Source organism: Saimiri boliviensis, chromosome 4 (genome assembly GCF_048565385.1).
Source record: "Saimiri boliviensis isolate mSaiBol1 chromosome 4, mSaiBol1.pri, whole genome shotgun sequence".
NCBI classification, from domain to species: Eukaryota; Metazoa; Chordata; class Mammalia; order Primates; family Cebidae; genus Saimiri; species Saimiri boliviensis.
This window is the reverse complement of record NC_133452.1, coordinates 56,079,529-56,092,994: the sequence shown is the minus strand read 5'-3', so window position 1 is coordinate 56,092,994 and position 13,466 is coordinate 56,079,529. Positions and strand designations below refer to the sequence as shown.

Sequence of the window (13,466 nt, the reverse complement as noted above, 5' to 3'; positions counted from 1 at the left end):
TAATAAAGGCTGAATATATTTTAATGCCACTACGTTTTCTAACTTGAAGTCAATTATTAAAAGGTCAAAAATTATTAATGTGTTTTAAGGAAGAATACTGTTGAAATGAAATACAACACACACATGGCACATGAAAAAAATACTTAGAATTAAAAATAAATGATAAAAATACAAAATTGAATCACTAATTTCTTTTGAGCTTTAATAAAATAAATTAAAATACAATACTATTTGAAATTAAGGTAGGGTGTAATTATTCATCTGCCAGAAACAAAAACAAATAATGTTTTTTAAAAAATTAATTGAACTATTAATTCAGGATACACTTTAAGACATCTTGCAAATAATTTTTCAGGCTTCATCTTTGACAAAGAAAATGGTGGATTTAGCTAAAGGGATACTTACAGTAGTAAATCCATAACAAATATTTTGTCAGGAGGAAATAAACACCTTTACCTGTAGTAGACAACATTATTTTGAAGTGGGAATTGATTCTACTTTATATTTGTTTTGTTTCAAATTGTTTATTTCTGCTAAAAGATAGGGGGTAGTTCCTGACAAAATCTTTCAATCAGCTGTTAATGAGTCACTTGTGGTCAGGTTCACAGACAAAAGCCTTTTTATTGACTGAGTTGGGTCAGGTTTCCAGACTTTTCCTACCCTTTTTCATCCCATGACGACAAAACAAGGCAGAGGAGGAGTGTTGTGGGGCCACCCGTCATCTCACGTTTTTGAAATAGAGGCAGCAATCAAGAAAGTTGCTTCAAGGATGGGATCTTTTCCCGGGTTTGCCATGAACAGTGTGACATTCTGGTTCAATCTTTGTATGTTCGGGACACAGCATTCTCTTTCTGCAAATGTCATATTTGGGGGCATAGTTGTAAGTGAACAGGGTTAAGCCCAGGACTGTTCTTTCTTCTAGTTCTGCCCTCAGTAGCCATGTGACATTAGCCATGTCTTTCAACCTTGATATCTGTCAAATGTTTGGCGATCAGGCCTCTTCTCAGATCCCTCCTACTAATTACTAATTCTATCTATATTTCCTGTTGTTTATAATCGATAGATAATGTGTGTGTGTGTGTGTCTCTCTCTCTCTCTCTCTCTCTCTCTCTCTCTGTGTGTGTGTGTGTGTGTGTGTGTGTGTGTGTGTGTGTGTGTACAGTTTAGGTTAGATAATTATTCATATATTGGTAAAAATTAAGAACTGTATTATTTATAATAGTGCAGTTTCAAAATTCAAAACAAACTTTTTACTTGATTCTTGGTCTTGTGACAGTTTAAAAAATTACATTTTACCACCATTTTTGAGTTTCTAGTCTTAATTTTAATCACAAAGAAAGTGGTGATTTTTTAGGCCAAATAACAGAAAATAATAAAAATTTAAAAAAAAAAAAAAAAAGGTGAGGAGAAGCAAAAGGCAGACCAGGGTCAAGAAAGTAATTTTTTTCTTAAGCAACATCGTGATATGTGGTAAATTAGAAAGCGGGTGGATGCACACTGCGTGTTTGTGCGTATGTAGAAGAGGAGGTGATATGCTGCTGAAGGAGAGTCTGAGAGATGATTAAAGGTCAGATGTCAACCATTTGGCTGTGCTTTTTATGTGCCTTTTACATTTATTGCTCTCTCATAAAAGTAAAATGTGACTAGTTAAATAAATGTTGTTAAAACAGGATATTGAGGTTGTAATAATGGGAAAGCATTGCAAAGAACCCTTAGAGAAATTCAAGTAATTTAACATATTAATTTCCTAAAGTTGATTTTTTTACTTTCACATTTTTAATTTTGAAAATCACTTATAAATAATTAGGACTTCCACATTTAGAGCCTATATATATAGTGGCTTTACAAAAAAGTTTGAAACAGAAAACTGTCCTCAGATCCTTTGGTATTCAAAAGTATTGCATTGGAAGGGAAATATGTGGCTGAGCATGCTGTGATTTTAATTTTATGTTTTAAGTTATTGTAATAAAATACCAGACACTGATATCCACACAGTTTAAAAAGTCAGCCTAAGACCTTTGCTCACATCTGTCATACCTCCTCTCCTGGGGAAAGGCGAAGTGGCAGGCGGGGCCTTGCTTCAGGAGCTCAGAAAACTGGCTTCTTGTTCCAGGTCTACCACTTACTGAGCTGCTGCAAATCTGATTCTTTCTCAGTCTTCCTGGTTTCTAATTACCATGTCTGCAAAACAGGAATAAACAAACTTCACTAAAAACAGAAGACCTGATCAAATGTCACTTCTAGCCCTAAGATCCAGTGAATGTGTCAACTCATGACTAAAAATGCACTAAAAGGGGAAAAAAAGAGAAAAGAAAAGCAAACCACTCCTGGCATTCTCTGAGAGTCTGCAGAGATTCCACTCTCTCACTCTCGCTTCTCACCACACTCTGCTTCCTGCTCTCCCCCATTCTCCCACTATCACTGCCTAGCTTACTGGTCCAGGGGCTTATCAGCTAACACCAGTGGTCGACTGGCTGTGTCCTCCTGCCCCTCAACTCCCTCTCCCACACAGCACTCACTCTTCCTGAAAACAGTTCAGATTTGCTCTGGCACTCAAAGCCCTCCATAGTCCAGCTTCACTTTTCCTTTTTAGCTCTACAGCTCTTCATTCCTTGACCCACAGAAACTCTTGGCTTCAAACAAATGATATCATTCATTTGGCCCAGAATTAGTGATGATATCCTACTGCAGCAATCTTTCCCAAACCATTCTCTCTGTCCCTCACATGTGATGAATTGTAGAGATTATCTCTCCAGTTAGTTGGAGAGAACCTCTTAGTTGGAGAAAACCTCTCCAACTAAGATAATCTCAGCTATGCTTTAATTTCAGGTTCAAATCCTGCCACTGCTACAAGGTTCTCTTTCTGTCTTACCACTGAACTTTATTAATTAATCGTGTCTTTATTATTCATCTGGCTTTTTGCATTTACTCTTTTTGTTAATAGTTTTACTGCCCATAGACTCAACTGGGCTATAAAGTCCTTGAAGGAAGAACCCCAGGCTTGTCTTTCTCTGCCTTCTGCACAAGTCTGGTATAGGACTTCCTTAGTAATATAAAAACAATGATCAAAATGGGTCTATGTTATGCTTATCTTTAAAATCAAATTGTCCATTAATGTGAGCATTCCTTATTTTTTGACTAGAACTATTGTTACATTAAATATACTCACTTGGTGAAGTGTGAAATGTATAGAAATCTAAACATGCTTGCATTATTTTTTCTTAAATGTCAACAGTCTTTCACGTTCTTGCATTTAGAAAGATCAATGACAAATGATAAGCAAAATTATTAAAGTGTTGTCTCAATTTTTTAAAAATATATTAAACAGAATTCTAATATTTAGCCATAGCATTTATTACAATTATTTTCAGTACCAAATATTGAACACCTTCCCCTTCTCATTCTCCCTTGGAACCAGTGTTCTTAAATTAAAATAATGATGATGATGATGATGATGATTATACCATAGCCAAAATATTCTTCCTGGTGATTCAGAATGAAAAGGTACTGCTTGCAATCTTTTGTATTACTAACATTTGGAAAAGCATAAGACAAAGCCTAAGTGGTTTTAAGAATGACATTATTCAGATATGATGATTAGAAATGGTCAGAAATTGAAAACTGTAAAGGCTAGTTTCTATATTACCTTAATTTTCCCCATAATAAAGTGAAGGGCCTATTTCAAAGAAGTCTAAAGGTCTTGTATATTATAGGAATGAGTTACATACGTAGATCACGCTTTGCGATAATTTACCTTGTTTTTACATTATGCTTTATGACCTTCAAGGGGAAAAAATAGAAAACTATAATGAGAAACTAGAGAGGCTGGGAATGTTTTCAACCTTTTGAAATTTCCCTGGCCTGTCTTCCAGTGAATTTCTGGTTGTGCACCCAAGGCCTTTAAAACTATCTCATGGGGAACATTGTCTTTATCTTAGGCTTCTTGCTAAAGGTCTCACAGAGAGGACTCCTCAGCCTCCCTTCATGCCCCTGGCTGAAATTATCACTCTTTCTTTAAACCCAGTAGTTGGGTTTTGCCTCTCAAAATCCCATCCTTAGAGATAGGCAAAGACAATGCCTGTGGAATTCTCCCTCCTGTATTAGTCTGAAAAGCTCATTTTCCAGATTTTCTGAATGCTTTTTAATTATCATTGCTTTTGCATTGCAATTTCTTAATGAACTTCCGCTTTATTTGTCTTTTGACACCATCAAGTTATTCTCCTTCAAGGCCTAAAGCTGTGCTTGGAAATTTCCCAGAAGGTGAATCTTGAGCCCAGCCTGGCAGACAGTACCTGTGAAAAAGTCTTTCTAGCCAAGCGCCAGGACGTTCTTAGAAAAATCCCACATCTCAGCCCTGAAGGTACGTTCACCAGCATGGAGTGCTAGAAATGTTAGGGGCTTTCATGAAGAGGGACTGACTTCTACATAGAGATAATTCCTAAATACAGCTACCTAACATCATGCTAATTCCTGTCTTCTGATGTCACTGTCTGGAAATATCCTCAAGCCATCTTCTGTGTTTCCTAAATGTCTTAAGGAGGAGACAGGAAGTTCTTCAGACCAATTATGTAAGTTTTAGATTAAAAGCTTGATTTTTCTGGGGAGTTGTTATGAATACAAAACCAGCATTTCATCTTTAAGAGGCAATTGTTCTAGATAAGTTTTTGGAAACCATTTAATTTAGACCAAAATCACTTTTAGACTTTGCCACGAAGAGCCCCATTGGTGTTTGTTTAGTGTTTTCCACATGCAAATGTGGCTCTTCCGTTTGTTGTCTTCGGAATCTGTCTGTAATCTGTCTGATGAGTCACTCTTAATAAGTGGCTTTCCAATGAGCTGGTCCACAGTTTTCAAAGTGGTTTCACTGGCCCTAAAATTGACCCCATAGAAAAAGAAGACTGTGTATGAGCTACCTCCCCCAGTTGAGGAATTCACAGAGCCTGTTAGCTTATTAAAGTCTTGAGAATTTCAGCAGTGCTAAATGTGATTGGCTTTGTGTAATAGTGCTTCCCAAACTTAGTTGGCCATGAAACTGAAAGTGTGGATTCTGATTTTCATCCAGAAAAAAAAAATGATATTTTTCAGAACACACTTTGGTAAATGCTGGATTAAGCATCTTGCCTTGCAAAAAAAGGAGGAAAGACATGAATTTTTTTCAATACAAAATATAACAAAGAAACAACTATTCCATATTTATCCTACAATCATTTGCCATTGTCTAACCACAGGTTTCTCACTCATGTTTCAGATGATGTAGTCTCAGGCACTCTAAGTACACACCATTTATTTTAGTCTACTTTTGAGGAATGTGTGTTTAAAATGTGACTTTAAAAATGTGTCTGGGGATTCCATATGCTGTCTGGAACTGAGAAGGGAGGCAAACAACTTGGGCTTCCACACACACGCACCTGCTCTGTCTCATTTCAACTTTTTTGGTACATTAATAGTGAGGCAATGGGACAGATAGCCTGGATAAGCTTTTCAAACATCAATGGGATTTCTAATGAGATGACTGAAGCTACACTCTGTTAAATATTTCAGGTCTAAAAAGTGATTAGAAAATAGGATCTTCACAAAAACTGTGAAGGTAAAATTTCTAATTAAAAAAAAAAAGACAATCAAAAGGAAGAGCTGTAGGCTTGGTGGTACTTTCTTCATTAATGCATTATGGCGTAAAAATAACTTCCAGTTACATAAGGCATAGGACAAAAAGCACGCAATGCTAATGATCCAAGTGCCTTAAAAACACTAAATGAGAGGTGAAAACTCTCCTTTGAAGGGAATGAAAAAGACAGAGGAGAAGCAGGATCTTGTTATATCACCAGTGTCAACCTATGGCCAGAAAATGGTGAGTCGTTCCTCTGCAAAGTAGCAATGACCCTAGAATCCTCTGGTCTACTTGAATTCTCAATAAACTTCTCTTTTCTCTAGCCAGTAATTTTTTCAACACTAAGGTTTTTTTTTTTTTTTTTTTTTTTTTTTTTTCAGAGGATTAACCATGGAGCAGTCAAAGGAAAACCACAGGATACAGATTTTTTAAATCATAATTTACATGCTATCTTAGTGCAAAACTGTATTGTCCCTTTAGTTGCCCATTAGCCTACTATGAACCTGGACTGAAGCATGGGTTCCCGAAATCAGGTCACATTTATTTGCTTTGGAAGGAGAAATAATGGTGAAGCTTGGCCTGTGAGTTTCATTTCTGTCTTCTCTTCTTGCACATACTGATATTTTTCTAGATGGACATCCCTGACAACCAGATTGCTGTCTCAGGCTATCCCAACCCAACCATTACAGGACAGTGTCTGATACTCCACAGAGTGCAGCAACAGAAAGAAGTGCAGGGCAAAAGGAAGTAGAACCGAAATACAGAGAAAGGGCATCTGGGGAATCTTGGGCAAGAAAGCCTAGAAACTGATGATTTGATTTGGATTAGGCCCATAGTATATAAAAATGAGAAAACACATTTTAAATAATACAAACAAATCTCCTCACTTAAAAAAGAGAAAGGCCATAAATGAGATAGTATTTTCTTTGAGCCATATTTCACATGAACTTAAGAAATAGGATGAAGCCTCATGGACCGGGATCACCCACATAAGTGGGTGGAGTATTGTACCCTTCGGTGCTTATCATGAGTGCATGGGGAATCAGGAAAATGGCTTGCTTGGAACTGCAGAAAGTCAGATTCTTCCATAAACATGAAAGACAGGTTTGGGGTCTCAAGTATGAAAGGTAATAATGTGGGTTAAAATACAAAGCGAATGTCTAGATGAATACGTAGTAGTAAAATGTAATAACTGGAATGGTCAATATTTATTTGGTGCTTTACATTTTAAAAATATCCTCCCCATTCATTGCCTCATTTGATCCTTAGTACCCCACCATGTGGGAGGTTCTATACTAAATTCATTCAAAATTGTCTAGTGGAATCTTTGCTTTAAATATCCTAAACCATTTATATTAGATTCACTTGAATTGTAGCCCCAAGTCAAGCATTGTAAGACCCAATCTCTAGGAGCTAGTTTGATTCTCATACCTGAAACTCCCACAGGAATCCCTGGTTAGACTCTATGTCCCAATTTTACATTGGTAAAATATTTTCTCATTTCACAGTTGAGAGTACCGGAGCCCAGAGACTTAAGGTTTTTTTGCCCAAAATAACGTCCTGAAATACAAACAGAGGTCTTTTGATTCTGGAACTATCTTTCGTCCCTTGTGCCATGCTTTCTCGTATGGTACGCCTGCACATCCTATTTGGTTACAGTGGAAGTTCCTGGTATACGGCCTTCCTCTCCAAAAGCAACCACAAGATATGTGCTGAATTAGTTAAAATGAAATAAAGCCTCCAGCGGTTTCTCAGGGCCCTTGAGTCATCTGTAAGAAGTCAGAAATGAGGCACTCCTGCATGGCCTGAGTCTGTGGGCCTGAACTGGGGTTTTGCGGCCTCTTAAAACATCACCTCATGAGAAAAGTAACAATTTCCATTAATTTTGACCCAAATGTTTCCCTGGCTTGTGATATCTTGATGCAGACATGGTCAGGCTAATAATTAAAGTAATAACCCAAATCTGCCCTTCCCACACACATCCCAGTAAGGTCCCTGCAAAGTCTCCTCAGGACATTTCTGGGAGTCTGGGGAGCTGTCTTAGCTGTGCCCCTTTGATGGCTGTGAGCTCTAGGGGATTCCTTTGCCACCAGTGTGCCACTCTGCCACCACTGCTAATAGAGCCTTCAGTGCCACCTGAAATAGACCCTGACACACCCAACACTGCCAGCCACAGTGTACAAGGGCATGCTGTGCTCCCCACGGAGGCAAGGAGATCATTCTGCTCCACACTGTGTCACACTGAGTCACTGCAGATCCCTGTTACTATGTAGGATCCCTGAAATGAAAGATCTCTCAAGGTCTTGAAATAAAGAAATGTTAGGATTTGTCAAATCAACTGTCCTACACCAAAGAGTTCCTCTCCTCCATCTTCTAGTAGCTTCAAGATGTGAATCCATGTGAATACATATAATGACCTTCCATTTTAGGATAATGTATAACAATTTTAAGATTAGCAAATAAATTCAATTTCAGATTAGCAAGCAAAGTTTTAAATTAACATACATAAGCCAGGTGTGGTGGTTCATGCCTGTAATCCCAGCACTTTGGGAGACTGAGGCAGGCAGATCATTAGGTCAGGAGTTTGAGACCAGCCTGGCTAACATGGTGAAACCCTGTCTCTACTAAAAATACAAAAATTACCTAGATGTGGTGATACCTGCCTGTAATCCCAGCTACTGGGGAGGCAGAGACAGGAGAATCACTTGAACCCAGGAGGCAGAGGTTGCAGTGACCAAGATCATGCCACTGCACTCCAGCCTGGGTGACATGGCAAGACTCCATCTAAAAAAAAAAAAAAAATTAACAAACATTCCTTTCCATATGCCAAATTTAAGTCTACCTGATTTTTACCACTATAGGATAGAGGAAAAAGGAAAAACTATACATGTGTATGTATGTGTGTGTGTATTTATGTTATGCATGTGTGTGTACCTATATACATACATACTATATATATATATACACACACAGAGACAGATGCATCCATAATACATGTACATATGTGTGTGTACATATGTGTGTGTCCTGCTAGTCACACTTTATATTAAAATAGTTGATCAGTATTTTTCTTGAGCTTTCCTTTGAAGCAAATGGCTTTGTTGTACAAAGCTTACCTTTTGATTTATTTGCAAGGTACACTTTGTATATGCAAGACCATACAAAAGAAAAGAAATTCTCATAAAGATTAAACAATTTTCTTGCTATAGGAATAAAGTTTTGATTGAATTATTTTTAGGAAGTGGCAATAAATACAATTATTATTACATTATATGAAAACAAATATAGCAAATTATATTGTAGGGAATGAATAAAATTGGAAACTGGCAAATTGTCTGAAGCTGTGGTAAGTTAATAAGATGCACATTGGTGGTCATCTTAAGATGCTGCCTCCTGTTAGAATAAATGAGTTATACATCCCACAGGAGCCTCCAGTACTTCTCCACCCTTTACCCTGGGAGGATCAGCTGAAGTGACATGCCAGGAGAAACACACATTGGATGTGCTCCAAAGTTCCCTCTGTACACTATCCACTTCACTATTTGGGGGTCATGGAGCTCTTCAAGCCAGGATAAATATGCCAGGTCTAAATAAATATGATTTAGGATACACATGGCATTGATTCTACTCCAAACTCACAAATTTTATAATTTTTTTCTTCTCCATAAAGGAGAGGCTAACCAGTTTCAGACACAGGTTTTAAGGAAGAAGTGAGATTTTCTTTTCTAAAGGTCTCCAACACTATTGTGGTTAAGATATAAATTTTAAACTGAAAATTGAAAGAATTCATAATCCATAAAATGCCCATGGCATTTCCAGGAACACTTTTAAATTGCTACAGTATAAGTTGAATATGTATTTATGCATTTCTCAGGGGACTATTCTTCCTTGTTAACTAGACTGAGAAAAGGCAGTAAAGTATTCAGCTGCCTAGTGAAGTCTTTCTGATATAGAATTCAACTATAACAGCTACTCGACCAGTGAATGTCTTATTCAGGGACAACTTTAGAAACTCTCAGCCCACTAATCATTGATAAAAATTTATCTACCGAAGAATTAAATGAATGAAAATGGAAACATCTCAAATTTGTCTAAATAATCAAAGACGAGGCTTTCATTGTCTTTTTCAGTGGAGAGCTTATACTAACCAGCTCCCTTTGTTCTGCATTTACTTTGCATTCTCTCAAGTTACAAACATTTCTCTTTGGGAAATTGTTTTCGTTTAGACCAAAAGAGTCCTGATAGTGCTGCTTGAAGATTCCATAACCATCTGAAAGAGCCCATGCAGCTTCGAAAGGCAGCTCTTAGAAGAGGGCTAGGCATCTTACTAAAGAGCTGTGAAGAAAGGCCCACAATACCTTCCAAAAACTTGCCTAATAAACTGTAGTTAATCGGGACTCAATGAACAATTATGCTGATCTCAGGTGATACCAAGAGCACAAATACTAAAAATCACCAGATAATCTCAAAATATTGCTTGAACAATTGGTTTTGAATTTCTCTCTTTCCAAGATTTTCTTAGAGCTACTAAATGTTCTAATAAAAGTAAAATAATAGAATAATCTAAGTGGTTAAGGTGAGCTTCTCTTCATGTCTGAATTACTAAAATGGAAAAGGGGACAATGCAAATGCACAGGAGAATAAAGGAAGTGGATGATCGTATCTGGGAAATCAAGCTATGAATAATTTGGAAAAAATGAAGGTAAAACTGCACATAGGCCTGGGAATGATTTTTTTCTTATATAAACCTTAATATTCAATGATGTAAAAACACTGCATCCTTTAGCTCATTATTTTATTTATTTATTTATTTATTTGAGACGGAGTTCTGCTCTTGTTACCCAGGCTGGAGTGCAATGGCGCGATCTCGGCTCACCGCAACCTCCGCCTCCTGGGTTCAGGCAATTCTCCTGCCTCAGCCTCCTGAGTAGCTGGGATTACAGGCACGTGCCACCATGCCCAGCTAATTTTTTGTATTTTTAGTAGAGACGGGGTTTCACCATGTTGGCCAGGATGGTCTCGATCTCTTGACCTCGTGGTCCACCCGCCTCGGCCTCCCAAAGTGCTGGGATTACAGGCTTGAGCCACCGTGCCCGGCAAGCTCATTATTTTAAAATTTAAAGACTATGTTAGTTATGTTTATTGTTGCTAACTGAATGGAGGTCGACTTGAATCTCATAGTACTTTGCCAAAAAAAAAAAAAAAGATAAATATATATTCCAGTATATTCAGAAAACTATTTTGTCCCAGCCTTAGCACAACTCCTGTGGTTTTACATATCTCCGTAAATGTGAGTTAACACCTCCCTAATCGCTTTTACACATAGGCGTGGCTCTGGGCTTCTAAAGTCATCAGTTCTGAAGTCATCCTGTATTTGATACTTTGTACACACACTGTTACTTTGTAATTTTATATACTTTTTTCTTTAAAAACTTGTTTCCGTCGGGGACAGTGGCTCATGCCTGTAATCCCAACACTTTGGGAGGCCAAGGCAGGTGGAACATTTGAGGTCAGGTGTTTGAGATCAGCCAGGCCAAGATGGTGAAACCCTGTCTCTGCTAAAAATGAAAATATTAGCTAAGTGTGGTGGCGCATGCCTGTAATCCCAGCTACTTGAGAGGCTGAGGCAGGAGAATCACTTGAATTCAGGAGGCAGAGGTTTCAGTGAGCCTCTGAGATCACATCACTGCACTCCAGCCTGGGCAACAGAGCGAGACCCTGTCTAAAAAAAAAAAAAAAAAAAAATTGTTTCATTTTCCTGGTATATATGTCACACCTTCCTAAAGATCATGTAAGCTTTACTATATCAGCAGTAGAGTTTTGTTATTCCCAAGCACATAGACCTAAGTGTCCCCCAAAGATTGAGGCTCCATGTGTGTGGAACAGAGAAACTCAAGGTCATTTCTCAAGGGGATCCCATTTCAGGTCCCCTGACACAACATCAGCCTACCAAGACACTCTTGGGTAAGCCCAAGTAAGGGAGTGCAGTAGACTCTGAATGTTGACCTTGAACTTCCTATTTTGTTTCCTACTTCCAATGCATCATTTCTTAGGCTACAGTACCTAGGGAAGTCAGATGAGAAAATGGACTCAGGCCTCCCTGCATCATCTCCTTGGCCACTTTCCACATGCTCTGGTGTCTGGCAGTGCGTGGAGTAGACAGGTAAGGAAACTGAGAGTATATTTTATGCTTTTCTCTTCTTCTCTCACCCCATTCATCAATTTTCATATTAACAAGGTCATATGCTTCTCACTAAAGGAAGAGTTCAAGAGTAGAACTGGAAATGCTCAAGTAGATCCACCGCTTCAGTCATCAATGAATTGTCTTCTTATGTATTAGGTAGAGTTCCAGGCATTAGGATTGCAATAAGGAACATAGCAAACAAGGCTCCCACTCCCATGAATCTTCATTCTAGCAGGGAATGGGCTGTCATGGCAGAAAACAAACAATAAGCGAGCCCGAAAAAATGAATGTGACATAATATTTAATAACCATACACGTTCCAAATAAAACAGAATGATGTTGTAAAAACAAGAGCTGTTGATGTGTGTGCTAATTTGGGCAAAAGGTAAGACCTTGCTGAGAAATAAACATTTTAGATGGATGTCAGACTGATGTGAAGGAGCCAGCCCCAGGGGCTCGTGGAGCAGAGAATACGCTGCTGAAGAAAGGGAAAGTGTCTGATTGAGCTTTGGACATAAAGAACCGAGAGAAAACCCATGCAGCTGTATCATGGTAACCAATGCGCAGAGTGTATGGGATGAAGTCAAAGAAGACAAGCCCAGGGATTCAGGGCCTCGTAATACCTTCGGGAATAATTTAGGGTTTTATTCTAAATACAGTAGAAATCCAGTGGAGGCTGTAGCACAGATGTGGCGTACATAGATTTAACTTTTCAAAGATCGCTCTGGCTGCTATGTGGAAATGGTCTTGGTTGAAACAGGGACCGGCGTGGAAGCTGGTAAATGCTATCCCAACAGTCAACCCTGGCTTGAACTAAAGTGAACATTGAGGTAAAGAAGTGTTGGCAACTTCGGAATACATTTTGCAGCTGGTGCTGGAGAATGGAAGACAGAGTAAATGGCAAAAAAGAATCAAGGATAGCTTTTGAGGTTTGCACTGAGAAACTGGTATTAAAATGGGGAAGAAATGGACTCGGGAGAGCTAGAGGCAGAAAGCCAGAGCTCTGTGTGGCTATGCCAAGTGTCAGGTAATTGTTACACTTCTGAGCAAAAATTTCAAGTCCAGATTGTCAGTTCAGAAACTGATCAAATGATTTCAACGACCAGCATTTTCATCTTTGGGACAATAGTCATGTAGGGGACAGAACAAACCATGTTACCTACCTTGAGGAGCCAACAGAACACTGGAGAGACAGACATGATCATAGCTAAATGTTACAGGTAACATTTTTGGTAATTGCTCTAATAGGACCCAAGAACAGCACTTTGGGAACATTAAAAGGAAGTTTCTTACTTTGATTCGTGTTGTCTTTGATATACCACTGCTAAGGTATTTGGCTCTGCTCATGCTTAAAACATCTCTACCTTCAGCTTTGGTTCTTTTGGGCCAGAGCACGTAACCCTTCTAGGCTCATCATTTTGAAAAGGCCACTAGAAGAAATTGATATTATTCTTCCATGACTTTAAGGTCACCAACATTTAATGGAGTCAAAGACTGTCTATGACAAGGTTGTTGGATCGAGCTTCTTCCATGGACCTCCAGATTTTATGTTTTAAAGGCTTTCACATACTTTTATAGGTCAAATACTAAAGCACAGCCTTAAATAAATTGTAGCAGCTTTGAACACAACTTTAATAATATTCTGTTTAAATTGTAAGTGTCTAGGACCATATA

General features: G+C 38.3%; 1 long non-coding RNA gene across 4 annotated transcripts in view; it reads right to left on the bottom strand.

The window, feature by feature from the left end:
- The window catches only part of LOC141584276 (uncharacterized), a 207,790-nt gene that overhangs the window by 133,402 nt on the left and 60,922 nt on the right, over positions 1 to 13,466 (bottom strand). For all 4 annotated transcript variants that reach the window (XR_012517216.1, XR_012517218.1, XR_012517217.1 and 1 more), the window contains exon 2: positions 2,038 to 2,181. This is a non-coding gene — a long non-coding RNA (uncharacterized LOC141584276). The remainder of the gene's footprint in view (positions 1 to 2,037; positions 2,182 to 13,466) is intronic.